We start from the raw sequence: 19843 nt of genomic DNA, 5'->3' as shown, positions 1-19843 counted from the left end.
AACGCACGCACGCACACACTCAGGGAAGGGGAGAGAGTGCCCCCCCATTTCCCTTTCCACACTGTGTCTGCTGGCTCTGCCTGTGATCAGGATTAGCTTGTTAGCTTGCTAACGTTGTAGTGATTGTAATGGTACATAAACGTTAATTTCGGGCGATGTGCGCATAAAGGAATGGCATGGTAGATGCATTTGACCCGTTGCGAGAAAAAAAAAACACCACGGACTTATTTCGGGACGTGTAGGCGCACTGCTGTGTTAACGCAGCAGTGTGAATAATTGTGGTGATTCGTCTGTGATTATAATATGAATTAATGTTGATGAGCAAAACAGTTACTCTCTGCATGGCAGAGAAGAGGTGTGACCCCTCTCTTCAGATAGTGTAAGTAGGGCAAGTCTGGAGCAGGTCGCTAGGCGACCCGGTGCCTAGCAGTCACAACAGCATTCCTAAGATAAGGATGGAGCAGGAGGAGGTGGGGGGGGGGGGTGATTCATCTTCAGTTGAGAAATAACGGAACGAGAGAGAGAGAGAGAGAGAGGATTATGAGGAGCTGATCAATTGGACTTTTATTAACGGACTTTATCAAATGAACTTTAAATCACTGGACCTTATCACAAGCTGCTGCGTATGTCAAGGAAGACCACTTTATTCCTGTAAAACTACCCTGTCTGGTTGAATAAAGTTCTCCTTGATGATTGTCAACTGAATCGTGTGAGGTGTTCATTCTGCCTGGGATTATCAGATGTTTCCGTGAGCACACCAGAGGGATCATTAAAAAAGTACACAACGCAGGACACTATCGTCTATCCATCACTCACTGGGATTATCGGAACATCTAACAAACTTGGTGCCGTGACCCGGATGTTGCTGCGTGGGAGGAAGCCAGAATTCTAAACGTAAGCTGATTTATGGGCTTAATCTCACATGCCAACACAAAGATAAGCATTGTGAACAAGCACACGTAAAATAAATAACCCATTGTGATCATAAGACTTGATGAATGTTGAAGTTTGTGAAGACAGAGGTTTTCCTTGTTATTTTTGGTTGAGTTTAACGAGACGGGAGGCGACGTAGACAGCCCCGTGTGTAGTATAGAGCGACGTGGACAGCTCCAGGGCGACGGTAGACAGCCCCGTAGGGTATAGAGCGACGGTGACAGCTCCAGGGCGACGGTAGACAGCCCCGTAGGGTATAGAGCGACGTGACAGCTCCAGGGCGACGGACAGCCCCGTAGGGTATAGAGCAACGTACAGCTCCAGGGCGACGGAGACAGCCCCGTAGGGTATAGGGCGACGGACAGCTCTGTTGTGTGTAAGAGTTTTTCTAATAAGTCATCGGCAACTGCGGTTTTTGCTGGTGCAGTGTGGTTTTCTTTTTTTTGGATAAGAGTATTCTTCTTTTAATTTTATTTCCCACTCTAGACATAGTTTTGGATCGCACTTGTGAAGTCATGCAAGACCAAAAACAAAAAACTACGCGAGAGAAAGGGGGGGTAGCTCCCCCGGATGTGTCGATACAGGCCATCAAAGAGAGTGTGACCAAATATATTCATGAGAAAATGGCTTTGGAAACAGTGGTGGGGACGATCGTGTCCAAATACCAGGTGGTGCCAGATGAGAGAGGAAATTGGAAATTAAACGACATTAGGAAGGCCTGGGGAAAATTCACTCGTCTCTCGAAGGCTCAGGATAAATTGATATGGGCCATTGTGATTTTGGGCCAGGCGCGACGCAATATGGTTGAGGTCGCGCGTCTTGAAGCAGATCGTCTCTTGAAATCTGAGAAGCAGAAGGTTCGCGCCCTGGATGACATCAGACAAACGCAGGCTGGGAATCTGCTGAGATTACAGCAGGAGGTTGAGAGACAGGCGGAAACCATTCGTCACCACAAGAATGGGGCTGGGAGGACAAGCGTGCCTCCCCAGACGGTAGAGCCGGGTGAAAGAGGGGCAATGGGTGGATCTCCGGCTCCCTCCAGTGGTGAACGCGGGTTGGTGCAGGGGGCTGGTGGGAGGCAGGGGAGAGATCTGGCTCCCTCTGGGGGCGTGGATATCTTTGAGGATAGTAGTGGTGAATCAGAGGAAGGAGAGGGACCTTCCACTTCACACCCCAAAAGTTTGCGGCCTTTAAAGATACATCGGCCCAAGACTGTAGCTGGAGAGCGAGTAGTGCACACCTCTTATGTTCCGGCCAAACCAGAATATATTGAGAGGTGGTGTGAGAAGGTGCGTCATCCCCGCACCGCTGGCCTGGGGGCATGGGATGAATTGAATAAATTAAGAGGGATTTACTCCCTTCACCCATGGGATGCCCTGGCCATTCTCAGTCATCGTCTCTCCACAAGAGAGAGACAGGATCTGACCGGGGTTATCAACGAGGCACTGGGAGAGGAGGGGCAGGACCTCAACGCAGGTTGGGATGCAGTCAGGGAATGGATAGCTAAACTCTCCCGGGTCAATGCGGACTGGACCCAGATCTTGGCCTGTCGCCAAGGAGAGGCCGAGTCTTTCATTGAGTTCGAAGACAGATTCAGGGTCGCTTTTGTGAGGTTTAGTGGCATAGATGATATTACAGAAGCTAATATCGGGGAGAAACAGTGCCCAGTGTTGACTCAAACGTTTGTGGCAGCCGTGGCACCTCGGCTGCAAAACGGTTTAATCATGTCCACTCCCACCTGGGGGCGGGCAGGCTATGGAGCCATAGTGGAGTCACTGTGTAGGTTAGACAGAGATCTGCAGATCATGAAGGATGCTGCAGAGCCCAGGGTTCGAGTGTTGACCGGAAATCCGGATGCCGCCACCTGTCCGGACGGTCGGGTGGGGCCACGGGGGGTGGGCCCAGAGGGGCCCAGTTGGGAGAGGGGTTTTGAGGGTTGGCCGGGGCGTGGGAGGGCGAGCCCAGAGGGGTCCCGCTGGGAGTGGGGGTCGTGCTACAACTGTGGGAGGATGGGCCATTTAGCACGCGAGTGTGACGTGGGCCGCCGCCCTAGATCCCGAGGACCACCCGCAATAGCCAGGGCACAGCCAGCCGTGGTCACGGGGGCCACGTCCCTCCCTCTGGGGACCGGCCTGACCCTCCGGGATTTACAGGATTTTCAGAGGTTGATGTCCCTCCCCCTGGCGGATCGAGACGTGTTGCTGGGGGCTTCGACTCAGACACCGCCACCGCCACCGCCACCAGCGGCGGGCCATTTTTGAGTATCCCTCCCCAGCTCCGCGCACTTCAGGCTGCAGTCACCCAACGGGGAGATGGCCTGTACGTTACCATAGCAATGAATGGACAAAAGGACATTGACTTTTTAATAGACACCGGGGCGGAATTGACAGCGGTCCCGGGTTCCGACATGGTTGGTACCGGGGTGTCTTTGAGTGATACTGTGATGCGCGCAGGAGGAGCTGAGGGGGGGGGAATCTATTTGAGACAGACCAATCTGTTCTCCTTGCAGGTGGGTCCCAAAACCCTGCACACACGGGTGTGGGTGGGGCCGGTGTGCCAGCCGCTGTTGGGGTTGGACGTGTTGATGGCCTTGGACTCTTCCATCGAGTTCCAAGGGGGAAAGATGATTTGGCGTTTGAGACGCCTGGTGAAGGCGGAGGTTGCAGAACATGCAATATGGGCCGCGGACAAAAACGACTGTGGGTTGTTGGACATGGAACCTGTGAGGTTCACGGGAAAACCACCGCCATGTACCAGACAATATCCTCTGAGCGTGGAGGCTCTCAATGGGATACGGCCGCTTCTAAAAATCTTTGAGGAGCGGGGGGTCATCAAGAAGGCCCCCAGCGCGTCTAACAGCCCTGCCTGGCCGGTATTAAAGCCGACAGGGGAGTGGCGTTTGACTGTGGATTTTCGAGTGGCCAACGAGAGCGTCGACAAGTTGACACCATTGGTGGCAGATATGTCCACAATCTTTGGGACCTTGAAACCAGAACACTGTTGGTTTTCAGTGATTGACATGACACAGGGTTTCTATAGTGTGCCACTGGCGAAGGAGGTTCAACCGTGGTTCGCTTTCACCATCGAGGGAGAGCAGTACCAGTTCCTCCGGACACCAATGGGTCTCCACAACTCTCCTACGGTGTACCATCAGGCATTGCGGCGCCACCTATTGGAGACGCCGACCATCACGTCCGCCTATGTCCATTATGTGGACGACATTTTGCTGGCTAGTACCAGTGAGGCAGAGCATGAGAGGGACCTCAGAGTACTCTTGGACCATTTGCGGGCACGAGGTCATAAGGCGAGTTTCTCTAAGGCCCAGATCATGCAGGAACAGGTGATCTACCTGGGTCAGAGGATCTCTCAGGGAACGAGGGAGATCACCCAAGACCGCACCAAGGCCATCCGGGAGACGCCGGTCCCCAAAACGGTTCGGGATTTGCGGTCCTTCTTGGGAATGTGTAACTACAACAGGGCATGGGTGGATAGTTATACGACGATCGCGAAGCCCCTCACGGAGATGTTGAAAGGAAGCCCGGGGCCCAGGGAGAGGGTTGAACTCAACGAGGAACAGAGAGCCGCGTTTGAGGCCCTAAAAGGGGCTTTGGTTAGGGCTCCGGCCTTGGGGCTCCCAGACGCGGGTAGACCCTATGTTTTGTACGTGGCAGAGAAGGATGGGTACATGACGGCTGTGTTGACCCAGGAGCATGGTGGCCGCCAAAGACCGGTGGGTTATTACTCCGCTTGTCTAGACCCCGTGGCACAGGGTTTCGGCCCCTGTTTCCGAGCGGTACAGGCGGTATTCCTGGCAGTGCAGACAGTGTTGATGTTGGTGCTGGATCAGACCATAGTGGTGAAGTGTCCACACGCGGTGCACACGTTGTTGACCATGAACCGGGCCTCCCAAGTCACAGCTGCCCGGTGGGGAAAATGGCTAGCGGTGCTAGAGGCCCCGGGGGTGGTGATCGAGAGAGCGACGATAACAAATCCTGCGACCATGTTGGTCCCCGCCGAACAGGAGGGAGAGGGGGAACATGATTGCCACGGGGTGGTTGAGGCCATGGAGCAGGCGGAACAGAGACGGAGTACTCCTCTGGAAAATCCAGAGTTAATCTTGTTCACCGATGGGTCCTCAATGGTGGAGGAGGGTGTTCGTAAAGCAGGGTGGGCGGTCACCAGTGAGTTTGAGGTTGTGGCTTCGGGTGGGTTGCCCGCCGGTACCTCGGCCCAACAGGCGGAGCTCCATGCTCTGGTGGAGGCCTGCAAGTATGCAAGGGGTCGAACGGCAAACATCCATGTTGACTCTCGGTATGCACATGGGGTGGTCAATGATTTTGCGGAGTTGTGGAAACAACGAGGTTTTCTCTCCGCAGTGGGGACCCCCATCAGGAATGGGGAGGTGGTGAAACAGTTGATTGAGGCAGTCCGGCTTCCTAGAGAGGTCGTTGTGCTCAAGATACCGGGGCATTCGCCAGAGGAGACTCCTGAGGGCCGGGGGAACATGTTGGCTGATGAGGCAGCCAAGAAGGCGGCACGAGGGGCGTTGCCGCCCGGGCTGGTGGTAGCGGTGTTGAAGGCAGGAGACTACTGCGTGGACACAATCAAAGATGTGACGGCCATGCAGGCCGAGAGCGGTCGGGAAGAGGTGTGGACGTGGATGGAGGAGGGGGCTAAACTACACCCGGATGGGGTGTGGCGTCACGGTCTCCGGATGGTGGCGCCAGAGCGGTTGCTCCCCTATTTAGCTACCCAGATCCATTCGTTTGGACATGTCGGGGCGGAACAGGTGCTTCAGCGTTTCAATCGGGTGTGGTGGAGTCCTAAATTCCGCAGGGAAGCAGCGCATGTGGTCAGTCACTGTTCACCGTGCATGAAGGTCAACCCGGGGGCACGGGTGAGGGTGCCATGTTTGACAACGCCGGCCCCTCCTGGGCCTTTCAGATGGCTGCAGATGGACTACATCACGTTGCCTCTCTGTCGGGGCCTGAGAGAGGTCCTGGTGATTGTTGATCGGTTTTCCCGGTACGTGGAGGCATTCCCGACGGCGCGGGGAACAGCAAAACATGTGGCGAAGGTGTTGACTCAGCATATCATTCCGCGTTGGGGTCTCCCAGTCCAAATCGATTCGGATCGGGGAACGACCTTCACCGCGGAGGTGTGTGCGGAGGTGTGCAGGATGCTGGGCATCACGTGGAAGTTTCACACAGCCTATCGCCCGCAGAGTAGTGGACAGGTCGAACGAATGAACCGTGTGATTAAAGAGAGGTTGACCAAGTATCACCAAGAGGGGGTCCCCTGGCCAGATGCGTTGAATCTGGTCCTGGGGTCAATACGGGCAACCCACAACAAGGAGACGGGGCTGAGCCCGTTCGAGGTCATCTGTGGGAGGCCGATGTCTCTTCCAGGGGCGATTGATTTGCGAAAAGCAGACATTCATCTTGCGAGTGACGCACTCATCCTGTATTGTGAGAAACTGAGCGAAGCGGTGGGGATAGCTTATCGTCAGGTCCGGGCTGCATGGGAACCGGTTCCGGTGGGGGGACACGCACTGGTCCCGGGTCAGTTCGTCATGGTGCAAAGGGTGGAGCGTCGGCCGTTGGAGGCTAAATGGGAGGGGCCGTATCAGATTCTGTTGATCACCGATAGTGCGGTGAAGGTGGCGGGGAGGCCCAATTGGATCCATGCGAGTCATTGTAAGCTAGTCGACACACCGACCATCGACATGTAGTTTTAGGAGATGGGAGGGGTGGAGTCAGGGGGTTGGGTCCCCCCTTTTTTTTCAACACCTCAATAGAGGGCGTGGTTAGGAGAAGACACGGTCACCAGAAAGAACTGGCGCGCGCTGGGGGTCAACCGTGGGACGAAGATAGAGTTGCGCGGAGTGGGTATCGGGAGCTGCAGTCGTGTCACGCCGGGAAAGACGGGGGTGACCCCGAGGTAGGACAGGTAAAGGTGTTGAGAAAAAGGAGGGGAGGGGGAAAGAGTGGGGAGTGTAGAATGATGGTGTGTTTGGTGTGATTATTGTTTGGTGTGATTTTCTTATTTTTTTCTTATTAATTTTATTATTGTCAAAAAAAAAAAAAAAAAATGTTTTGATGATTAGTTAAGAAACCTATATTATTAGTGTTTGGGTGATTATTTGAAACCTATATTATTAGTGTTTGGGTGATTAAAAAAAAAAAAAAAAAAAAAAAGATGATTAGTTAAAACCCATATAAGATCAATGTGACAATCAGACGGTCTCGGAGACGGGGGGGGGGGGGGGGGAGTGAGAATTCCCGATTTTCCCCATCGGAAAGAGACTCCCTGTTCCTCCATTCTGTGTCCACAGGACCATTGAAGAAGACGAGTCCAGGCAGACCTACGGACCGTGGACGGGCGGGGCCGAGACCATTGGAGGAGACGAGTCCGGAGACCTACGGACTGTGGACGGGTTGGGCCAAGTGGAAGACGGCGGCGACCGGGGGGGGGGGGGGCACAGGAGGGCACGATCCAGAGACAATCCAGGGATCATCCGAAGATCGAACGGGAAGATAACCAGAGTCAACGACCATGTGGAGTGTCGTGTGTGTTGATTGATAAACCCTTTAGTGACAATCAAGGTCCAGACCGTGAGAGTGCAGTTAGGCTCTAGAGTGAGGAGGTACATAGAGCTATCCGGTCTTTCCACAAAACGGGGGGGGGGGGACGAGACAGGGTTTTCCATTTAGAGAGGTGAGGTCGTTCTACACGTCAACTACAGGGAGTTAACATGAGGGTTTTCCTTGGGAGTCTATTGGTGGTGTTGGTGGCACTGGGGGAACCAGTGTTGCACAACAGCGCCCTCCAGTGGGCACATCAAGTGGCTGACACAGTGAACGTCAAGGAATGTTATGTCTGTATGCAGATACCCTTATCTCAGCATACAGGGGTGCCACAGATGGCTGTCCCGTTCAACTCCTCTACCATGCAAGATCAGGTTGTACGACTCTCTCAGAAAGCGGAGGCCGGGTTGGAACGGGCAGTGGTCTCCACCATGCTTCGGCCAGCCGAGGGCCTGGGGTTGGGGGTAGACGCCAAGTATGATCCAGGGGTGGTATGGGCGGGAGAGCAGGTGCCGGTGTCGTTAGCGCAGAACACACGGGGGTTTTATTGTCTGTCCAGGCAGGGGGGGACTAGGGAGGTGGGTACGAGTTCGTGTAGTGTGAAGACCACGCGCTGTATACCAAAAGGTATCCGAGGCCTGCACGCCTTGGAGAATGCGTTCTGGGTTTGTGGAATGACGGCATATACGTCCCTCCCGGAGGACTGGAGTGGCACCTGTTATCTGGCATTTGTTCTCCCAGGAGTGGTCGTGCACCGGACCTGGGAGTCAGTTGAGCGAATCCATGGTGTTGGTCTCCCCAGCGAGTCGAGTCAGCACTCCAGTCATCGGTATAGGAGGGAGGAGGTGTCAGGATCGATAGAGGGGTTGGTAACACAGCACGGGGTGGGGGAAGATCTCTTAATGTTCTTGTTACCAGGGGTGGGGGTGGAGCTGTTGACATGGGATGTGGGGAAGTTGGCGGGAGCCTATGGGGCTTTAGCCAATCGAACACAGGCAGCTCTGGGTCTGGTCAATGAGGAAATGGTGCAAATGCGTCAGGTGGCCTTGCAGAATCGGATGGGTTTGGACATGATCTATGCTAAGGCAGGAGGTTTGTGCCGGGTCCTGAACACGACCTGTTGTTTCTATATACCAGACAATTCCAAACCCCTCAGGGAGCAGATAGAGTTGATACGGAAGATGGCGACCCAATTTTCCCCGGCCTCTGGCTCTGGGGGGTCCTCTTTTTTCGCGTGGCTGTCAGGGAGCTCATGGTCAGCCATGTTAATGCAGTTGGCCGCGCCCATGGTATTGGTGCTGACAGTGGTGCTGGTGTTTGTCAGTCTGGTCCGTTGCCTGATCCAGCGCGTCTTGTTGGGGGGAACAGGGCCTCGGTTACGGCGTTTACAGGGGGCCTCGGTGCCCATGGAAATGATACCTCTGTAAGGATAGTGAAAGGTGCCTAGGGGGGGGGGGGGGGAATCTATTGATTAACCCTGGTATAATTTAGGGGAATAATTAATCCTGTATAATCAAGTGAACATATGTTCTGTCGAATCAAAAGGAGGGACTGAAGAATTGTGGTGATTCGTCTGTGATTATAATATGAATTAATGTTGATGAGCAAAACAGTTACTCTCTGCATGGCAGAGAAGAGGTGTGACCCCTCTCTTCAGATAGTGTAAGTAGGGCAAGTCTGGAGCAGGTCGCTAGGCGACCCGGTGCCTAGCAGTCACAACAGCATTCCTAAGATAAGGATGGAGCAGGAGGAGGTGGGGGGGGGGGTGATTCATCTTCAGTTGAGAAATAACGGAACGAGAGAGAGAGAGAGAGGATTATGAGGAGCTGATCAATTGGACTTTTATTAACGGACTTTATCAAATGAACTTTAAATCACTGGACCTTATCACAAGCTGCTGCGTATGTCAAGGAAGACCACTTTATTCCTGTAAAACTACCCTGTCTGGTTGAATAAAGTTCTCCTTGATGATTGTCAACTGAATCGTGTGAGGTGTTCATTCTGCCTGGGATTATCAGATGTTTCCGTGAGCACACCAGAGGGATCATTAAAAAAGTACACAACACAGGACACTATCGTCTATCCATCACTCACTGGGATTATCGGAACATCTAACAAGTGCGAACCGACCAACGCACTGCTCTGCTTGCAGAAGGCGCACGGATAGGGCGGATATGACTCGTCGAGTTGTCACAAGAGTTTTTTCAAAATAAGATTATCATATGCACCTGAACGTTGCTAGCTTTCGGAGCCTAGCTGGAGCTGCGCGTGGGCAGAAATGAGACCCGCTACAGGATTTTCAAAATAAGAGTATCTATATGAACCGAATCCCTATCGCACCAGTGCTACTGAAGTAAATCCATCCATCGCACAGACCGCTGTTGCTGTAGCACGTGCGAGATATATGTCGCACTGTACAGGCCTGCAACCCAGGCCTGTACGCTGCGACGAGATCGTCGCAAATTGCCCCCTAATTTGGCCGGTGCGAATGAAAAATTATATCTACTCGCAAGCTTGCGAATAGTGATTTCACCCCTTCATTCGCATTTCACTACACTAACATTAGCCTACAACCAGGGCTGTACAGGCGACATAATGTTGCGGTTGTAATTTCATTAGACAGACCAGCGCGGACATTTAATAACATGCAATTTAATTGACACGAGCAATGGGCTAACGTTAGCTGGTGGTCCCGAGTGAAGCAGGGACGGCGGAGCTATAGGCTAACGTTAGCTGGTGGTCCCGAGTGAAGCAGGGACGGTGGAAAAGTGAGGAAAGGGGGTGGGTTATATTGACAAGTGACAACGCTTGACAACAGAAGTTTAAACATAACTTCATATTTATTAGTTATTCGTTTCTGTATATCATCCACTGTGACTTTCCATCTCCGTGTTAGACTCTTCCTGTTTACATTCGAGTGTGACGTCATCACCTACGGCAGCTTAGACGATCAAAACGCGAACCTAGAACAAAACCCGGGGGGGGGGGCTGGCTCTCTTGTGCGTTCTCGCCCCCTCTCTCTCTCTCGCTCTCTCTCTACATTCAATGATTTAAAGTAGCCAAACGTTACAGACAGTATAAATACTAACTGGATAGTTGATGTAGGGCTGGGCGATATGGAAAAAAATCATATCGCGATAACGATATGATAATTTTATTTTATTTTTCGATATCGATAATTATCGAATTGTTATAAGTATAAAAATATTTTAAAAAACATTTTTTTTTTTTTTTTTTTTTTTTTTTTAAACAACAGATGTATGTTTATTTTGCAGCAATTCTTTGTCATTGCCGCCATCTTTAGTGTTACATCCCCTCACACTCCAGTTCTCAGGCTGCAGCTGGTTTAAAAGCTAAAGTAAACCGGCTTCTCTGCTGGCTGTGGCTCCTGAGGAGTTGAACAGTTCTGGCTCTGCTAGTTTATTTTCGATCTTTTGGCGCTTTTTTGGTGGACAAACCACCGCACATGTGCACTGTGACTCGTGACTGGAGTCTAGTTCTGCTAGCACACATAGCCTACTGTGTACAGACGGTTTCAAAATGTATTTTAAATTAGAAAGCAAACAAAATAAATGGACAAGAGAAAAAGAAATCTGAATTTGGTCAGTATTGTCATTTGGACAAGCAAAGCCATTACTTTAAGTTGCAGGCAAGAAAGACAAGTCTGTCCACTGTCTCTGGTTTTAAAACTGCCCTGTTGCAGGTAAAAAAAAAAAAAAAAAAAAAAACGATTTTTCGATTTTTTTTTTATTTCGATATTCGATATCGATTATTAAAATATATCGCGATATTTATCGTTATCGTTATATCGCCCAGCCCTAAGTTGATGATAAACATTTAATTTCATTATCTGAAATATTCTAAAATCATTAAGTCTGCTATAAGCCATTATCCCTTTGTGTGTAATTATTATTTTCTCACAGTAGTATATATATATATATATATATATATATATATATATATATATATATATATATATATATATATATATATATATATATATATATATATATATGTGAGTGTGTGTGTTATGGTTTGTAACCGACCCCAATCGCACAACACAAGACAGGTATGATGGTTTGCCAAGAAACAGATATTTATTTAGAACAGGGAAAAAGGGCACTGTCCCTTTAAGGGAGAAAACACAAAACACTGGAATAACACAAGAGGGGTAGGAAAAGTGCCTTTAAGAGGTGGGCAGGTAAAGGGAACACTATGGGAAGGTAAAGGGAACGCCTAAGGGAAGGTTAAGGGAACGCCTTGGGAACAGAGGACTAGGGACTAGGAGAGCTAGGGATAGAGGACTAGGGACTAGGAGAACTAGGGATAGAGGACTAGGGACTAGGAGATCTAGGGACAGAGGGACAGGTACTGGGGAACATAGGGAACAGGTTCTGGGGAACAGAGGGCCAGGTTCTGGTGACAGAGGGAACAGAGGCCCGCGGAGGCGGGCTGGGGACAGGGAGGAACAGGGGACTGGTGGGAAAACATCTGGGCCGCTCTGCAGAACAGAGGAGAGGGTTAATATTCAAAGGGAAAAAACAGAGCAGATGCAGAACAGTCCAAAAAACAAAGTAACAAAGTAAATACTATCTTCGTGTGAACAAACACACAGTGGGAGATGGAATGTCCAAAATAATATCCAAGTGAGAACTAAAGGAGACAATACGCTGGGTGAGTGACATCACAATCAAAACTCACCCAGGCGTATGCGTAATGGTACAGGAACAGCAGCGGGACGAGGGCAAGGGGCATTACGCTGAGTGAGTGACATCACAATCAAAACTCACCCAGGCGTATGCGTAAAGGTAACAGGGACAGCAGCGGGGCGAGGGCATCGCCACCGGGTGGCTGGCTGTCCGAGCCGAGGAACAGAGTGCTGGAACAGTGGCGGTGGCGAGGGTGTCGTCCACCGGGTAGCCGACTGTCGGAGCCGAGGAACAGAGTGCGCGCCACACCTTGGTGTGCGCGTCGGAACAGAGAGCTGGAACAGTGGCGGTGGCGAGGGTGTCGTCCGCCGGGTAGCCGCTGTCGGAGCCGAGGAACAGAGTGCGCGCCACACCTTGGTGTGCGCGTCGGAACAGAGAGCTGGAACAGTGGCGGTGGCGAGGGTGTCGTCCACCGGGTAGCCGCTGTCGGAGCCGAGGAACAGAGTGCGCGCCACACCTTGGTGTGCGCGTCGGAACAGAGAGACGCCTCGGGGTGCGTCTGCTAGGAGGAGTGTGCCAAGCACGAAGGTCTGGAAGATGCGCGTCGGCGCGCTGAGGTCTGGAGAGCGTGCCAAGCTCGAAGGTCTGGAAGATGCGCATCTGTGCGCTGGTACGGAGGAGCGTGCCAAGCTCGAAGGTCTGGAAGATGCGCGTCAGTGCGCTGGTACGGAGGAGCGTGCCAAGCTCGAAGGTCTGGAAGATGCGCGTCTGTGCGCTGGTACGGAGGAGCGTGCCAAGCTCGAAGGTCTGAAGTGGAACACTGGAATACCTCCCGTAGAGGATTAGAGAGCGCAGTACAGTGTCTCCCTCCAGGCAAACGGCGGCAGGTGGCGAAGGCTTGAGCGCATCTGGCGCGCTGGTCTGGAGTGGAACACTGGAATACCTCCCGTAGAGAATTAGAGAGCGCAGTACAATGTCTCCCTCCAGGCAAACGGCGACAGGTGGCCAAAGCCCTTGAAGATGCGCGTTGCGCGCTGGTGACTGGAGAGCGTGCCAAGCCCGAGGGTCCGGGAGATGCGCGTTGGTCTAGATGTGCGTCAGGACGAACAGCTGCGCTGGGGTCTGCAGTGGAGCGCTGGGGTGCCTCCCGTGGAAGTTACAGGGAGCGCAGAACAGTCTCCTCCACAGGCTACGGCGACAGCAGACGAAGGCTGGAGCAAACATCTCAAGGCTGGAGAGATCCATCTTACAGCATTGGTAGACCAGAGGATCTCCCGAAAGAGTCTAGATGTTAGAGAATATGACTCAGCATGAATACAACACGACCCCACCCCAAAACGAGGGGAAGCGCCCTGGTATTTAAAGCCCACAGGGGGACTAATTAGCCTGCCATCACAGGTGCGAGAGATAATAGAATATCAAACAGGTGTGGCCACTAAGGGTAAGGAACGAGAGGGTGGGGGCTAGAGAGAGTGAGTAGGGAATTCCTAACAGTAGGCTTAAAGAAGACAGAGAAAAGGTAGTGAGCAGCGGGCAAAACCTCACAGTACCCCCCCCTCAACGGGAGCCACCCGGCGACCCAAAACAAATACAGACAGAGTGGCAGGGGGCAAAACAAGAGGTACTGGCCAAGCCAGCAGGGGAAGCCACCACAAGAGTGGGGCTAGCAAAAGAAACAGGGTCGCCGAGGGGTAACTAGGGTAGCAGAGGGGCAACTGGTCTAGAGGAACTGGGTCTAGAGAACTAGTCTAGCGAACTGGGCAAGAGAACTGGTCTAGAGAACTGGTTTAGGGAACTGGTCTAGAGAACTGGTCTAGAGGAACTGGTCTAGAGGAACTGGGTCTAGAGAACTGGTCTAGAGCAACTGGTCTAGAGGAACTGAGGGGCAAGCAGGGTAGCTAAGGGGTAACCATGGAAGCACCGGGAAAGGGCTAGCAGAGGGAAGGTTAGCTGCCAGGGCACTGATAGCTACAGGGCCTATGCTAGCTGTACTGCTACATCAACATAGAGGCTGCGCAAGCTGCCGGAGCCAGGCTAGCAGAGGGAAAGGGTAGCTGCCAGGGCACTGATAGCTACAGGGCCTATGCTAGCTGTACTGCTACATCAACATAGAGGCTGCGCTAGCTGCCGGAGCTAGGCTGGCAGACAGGGCTGGACCAGCATGAGAGCACAAGCTAGCTGGAAGGACAGTCCTAGCTGTGTGAGAAAAACTGACCTTGCTAGCTGAAAGGGCAGTCCTAGCAGTGGGATAAACTACACAAAAAGGTGGAGGCCATGCAGAGGGACCGGGTTAGCTGCTTGGGCCTGGCTAGCTACAGGGCCCATGCCAACTGCAAGGCTGCATTAACATAGAGGCTGTGCTAACAGCCGGGGCCAAGCTAGCAGACCGGGGCCATGCAGAGGGAAACTGGGTTAGCTGCCAGGGCATGGCTAGCTACAGGGGGGTCAAACAGGGCAAAACGGGAAGCAAACAGGGGAGCTAACCGGGGAGACTAACAAGCTAAACAGGGGAGTAACAGGCTAACAAGGGAGCTAAACAGGACTAACAAGGAAGCTAAACTGGGCTAACAGGGAAGCTAACAGGGCTAACAGGGGAGCTAGAGGGGACAAGAAAAAAAAAAGGCAAACTCAACATACACAGTCTGTGCTGGCTGGGGTCGTAGACTTGGTGGGGTCGTACTGTTATGGTTTGTAACCGACCCCAATCGCACAACACAAGACAGGTATGATGGTTTGCCAAGAAACAGATATTTATTTAGAACAGGGAAAAAGGGCACTGTCCCTTTAAGGGAGAAAACACAAAACACTGGAATAACACAAGAGGGGTAGGAAAAGTGCCTTTAAGAGGTGGGCAGGTAAAGGGAACACTATGGGAAGGTAAAGGGAACGCCTAAGGGAAGGTTAAGGGAACACCTTGGGAACAGAGGACTAGGGACTAGGAGAGCTAGGGATAGAGGACTAGGGACTAGGAGAACTAGGGATAGAGGACTAGGGACTAGGAGATCTAGGGACAGAGGGACAGGTACTGGGGAACATAGGGAACAGGTTCTGGGGAACAGAGGGCCAGGTTCTGGTGACAGAGGGAACAGAGGCCCGCGGAGGCGGGCTGGGGACAGGGAGGAACAGGGGACTGGTGGGAAAACATCTGGGCCGCTCTGCAGAACAGAGGAGAGGGTTAATATTCAAAGGGAAAAAACAGAGCAGATGCAGAACAGTCCAAAAAACAAAGTAACAAAGTAAATACTATCTTCGTGTGAACAAACACACAGTGGGAGATGGAATGTCCAAAATAATATCCAAGTGAGAACTAAAGGAGACAATACGCTGGGTGAGTGACATCACAATCAAAACTCACCCAGGCGTATGCGTAATGGTACAGGAACAGCAGCGGGACGAGGGCAAGGGGCATTACGCTGAGTGAGTGACATCACAATCAAAACTCACCCAGGCGTATGCGTAAAGGTAACAGGGACAGCAGCGGGGCGAGGGCATCGCCACCGGGTGGCTGGCTGTCCGAGCCGAGGAACAGAGTGCTGGAACAGTGGCGGTGGCGAGGGTGTCGTCCACCGGGTAGCCGACTGTCGGAGCCGAGGAACAGAGTGCGCGCCACACCTTGGTGTGCGCGTCGGAACAGAGAGCTGGAACAGTGGCGGTGGCGAGGGTGTCGTCCGCCGGGTAGCCGCTGTCGGAGCCGAGGAACAGAGTGCGCGCCACACCTTGGTGTGCGCGTCGGAACAGAGAGCTGGAACAGTGGCGGTGGCGAGGGTGTCGTCCACCGGGTAGCCGCTGTCGGAGCCGAGGAACAGAGTGCGCGCCACACCTTGGTGTGCGCGTCGGAACAGAGAGACGCCTCGGGGTGCGTCTGCTAGGAGGAGTGTGCCAAGCACGAAGGTCTGGAAGATGCGCGTCGGCGCGCTGAGGTCTGGAGAGCGTGCCAAGCTCGAAGGTCTGGAAGATGCGCATCTGTGCGCTGGTACGGAGGAGCGTGCCAAGCTCGAAGGTCTGGAAGATGCGCGTCAGTGCGCTGGTACGGAGGAGCGTGCCAAGCTCGAAGGTCTGGAAGATGCGCGTCTGTGCGCTGGTACGGAGGAGCGTGCCAAGCTCGAAGGTCTGAAGTGGAACACTGGAATACCTCCCGTAGAGGATTAGAGAGCGCAGTACAGTGTCTCCCTCCAGGCAAACGGCGGCAGGTGGCGAAGGCTTGAGCGCATCTGGCGCGCTGGTCTGGAGTGGAACACTGGAATACCTCCCGTAGAGAATTAGAGAGCGCAGTACAATGTCTCCCTCCAGGCAAACGGCGACAGGTGGCCAAAGCCCTTGAAGATGCGCGTTGCGCGCTGGTGACTGGAGAGCGTGCCAAGCCCGAGGGTCCGGGAGATGCGCGTTGGTCTAGATGTGCGTCAGGACGAACAGCTGCGCTGGGGTCTGCAGTGGAGCGCTGGGGTGCCTCCCGTGGAAGTTACAGGGAGCGCAGAACAGTCTCCTCCACAGGCTACGGCGACAGCAGACGAAGGCTGGAGCAAACATCTCAAGGCTGGAGAGATCCATCTTACAGCATTGGTAGACCAGAGGATCTCCCGAAAGAGTCTAGATGTTAGAGAATATGACTCAGCATGAATACAACACGACCCCACCCCAAAACGAGGGGAAGCGCCCTGGTATTTAAAGCCCACAGGGGGACTAATTAGCCTGCCATCACAGGTGCGAGAGATAATAGAATATCAAACAGGTGTGGCCACTAAGGGTAAGGAACGAGAGGGTGGGGGCTAGAGAGAGTGAGTAGGGAATTCCTAACAGTAGGCTTAAAGAAGACAGAGAAAAGGTAGTGAGCAGCGGGCAAAACCTCACAGTGTGTGTGTTTGGCTAAAGTGGATAGAAAACACAGTACTGTGCAAAAAAAGGGCACCCAAGAGTTTTTATATAAATAGTCTTAGATGTAAATAATTTTTTTTTATTAGTGTGTCAGTAGACTACTCTTAGTACATTTTCATTAAATTATTTTTTAAAGCATCTTCATGGTTTAATAATGCAAACATATGTTGCAGGGACTTATTATAATCATCATATTGGCGTGACTGTATGCATCAAAGGGTTAAATCAAGCATTTTTAAGTGCTTTAGGAAATGTCAAAATATTGCGATATATATTGTGTATCGTGATATGGCCAAAAAATATCGCAATATCATTTAGAGGCCATATCGCCCAGCCCTACTATAATGGTAAAATAGTTATTTAAAAATGTGCCCCTAAAAAATATTATTTGCCCCTAAATTTCTCATTTAGGGGCAAGTGTGCCCCTAGTGAAAAAGCTTAGCGTACAGCCCTGCAACCACGAAAACTACACGTCTCAAAAACTGACCTGTGCGCCTCCCACCACTGATCACTCCCCTTCGAGCCATCAATCAAACTTCTAAATGACTCTGCCTCTGTCTCCACTAAAGACTTCTTCTTCTTCTTAGGCATCTTGCTACGAGTCTCCATCAACGACCAAACTCAATTTTCCTCTCCAAACAAATCTCAATTGATTTCGCAGCAACAACAACAACTGTGGCCGCGCCGCCAGCTTTCTCCGTCACTCCAACACACACATCACATACCATTTAACTTTTATATACATACTAGTGATGCACGATATATCGGCCGCCGATATAATATCGGCCGATATGGCCGTTTTTTTACACATCGGTATCGGTCCGATATCAAGATGGGGCCGATATTAAAAAAAAAAAAAAAAAAAAAAATTCTTTACATGTTTTGTCCTTAAATAGTTTCAAAATATCTGTCATTTCTGAAAATACGTTACAAAAGTTTTTAAAAAAATGCGTTTTGGAAAATAGCTCTTTATTTGATTATCATAAAGTGTTTTCTATACAGAGATATCGACATCGGTAAATATCGGTATCGGCCAGAACAGCAATATTAATATCGGTTATCGGTATCGGCCACAATTTTCACATCGGTGCATCACTAATACATACAGACTCATACAACATGCAAGGGTGCCTTAAGCTAAGTGACTAGGTCAAGTATAGTCCCTAGAAAGCTAGCTAGTAATAGCCAACAGCTAGTAGCAAGCCATACAGGAGCTATGTAAGCTAGCAAGGAGCTAGCAAACAGGCGGTCTCGTTAGCATTAGGCTACTTTCTCCGAGACTAAACTAACACAAAGGTGGGTTAGTGATCTTGGATCCGAACAGAATGTACACACAGGTTGAGTGGAATATTTTACGGAACATGTAGCAACAAGTAGATAACGTTTAAAACACGAATTACAACTTTTTTAAGCGTTTATCTGGCGGAGAGTAACACAACGCAGCTCACCTGGCTCGTAGGAGTCCGGAAGTGCAGTAGCCGCGCGCATAGATATCTATGGCCGCGCGCGCGTGATTCTTTTCCGTAGCCGCATTTCTCGGAGACGCTCTCTGATTGGCACTGACTGAATGAATGAATGAATGAAAACTTTATTAACAGATTGCAGAATGGGTACAGTACAGTACAGCTCAATACATACAATTGTTAAGGGGATGCAGACCAGAGAAAGACTTTCGTCTTGTTTACATCAGGGTCCCCCATTTTCAATTCATCGTAACATATATGACATACATGGGTAGGAGGGGTGGGTGGGGGACACTGTACAACTGTACAAACAACACTGTACATTGGATTATTGACAAGACCATACTTGGTAATTTACTGTACATTGGAGGGGGTTGTGTTCGGACATTTACAGGGGCCAGTTTCGAGTTGCAGTCTACCTTAGGTGTTTTTTGAGAGTGTTTTTGAAAGTGGGTAGTGATTCACAATCACATTCCTTTACAGCTTTGGGTAGGGCGTTCCACATTGATGTGGCATAATTGCGAAACGTGTTTAGTCCCTTGTTTGAGCCGAATCTGGGTTTAACATGATTTGTGGAGCTCCCTCTGGTGTTGTGATCGTGGTATTCACTGACCTTTGGGAAGTATTTTGTCATGTACATGGGTACCTTGGTCGTGTAGTGTATCTTGTAGACCAGGCCCATTGCAAGTTGCTGTACTCTGTCGTCTACTCTAAGCCATCCTAGGTTGTCAAAGTGGGCAGGGGTGAGGTGGGTTATAGGAGTAAGGTCAAGCAGTAGTCTGACCAGTTTGTTTTGAGATGTTTGTAATTTTGTTTTTAGCGCCTTTGAGGTGCTTTGGTACCATGAGGTGCAAGCATAGTCGTAGTACCCTTGAATGAGTGCTCCTGCTAGAGTCTTCAGGGTATTCTTGTTTACCAGTGAGGAGATCCGGTACAAGAACCGTGTTCGTTGGTTGACTTTTTTTATTACATTGGATGCCATTTTGTCACAGGAAAGATTTGCCTCTAGGATGGAACCCAGGTAGGTAATATCTTCTTTCCTTGTGACAATATTGTCACCCACTGTAACTGAGAAGCCGTCGGTCTTGCTGAGTTTGTTATTTGAACCGAAGAGAATGGACTCTGTTTTGCCCATGTGTAATGATAGTTTGTTATCAGCGAGCCATATGCAGATTTTGCCTAGTTCTGAGCTGAGGGTTTTTTCAACCTGTAACTTGTTCTTGTCAGAGACCAGCAGGGCTGAGTCGTCCGCAAACAGGAACAAGTTGCAGTCACAAGCTGACGACATGTCATTTGCATAAATTAGGAACAGTAGCGGACCTAGTATGCTTCCTTGTGG

This window comes from Notolepis coatsorum (assembly GCF_963971535.1).
Source record: "Notolepis coatsorum genome assembly, chromosome: 11".
NCBI classification, from domain to species: Eukaryota; Metazoa; Chordata; class Actinopteri; order Aulopiformes; family Paralepididae; genus Notolepis; species Notolepis coatsorum.
Note: the sequence above shows the minus strand (reverse complement) of the source record.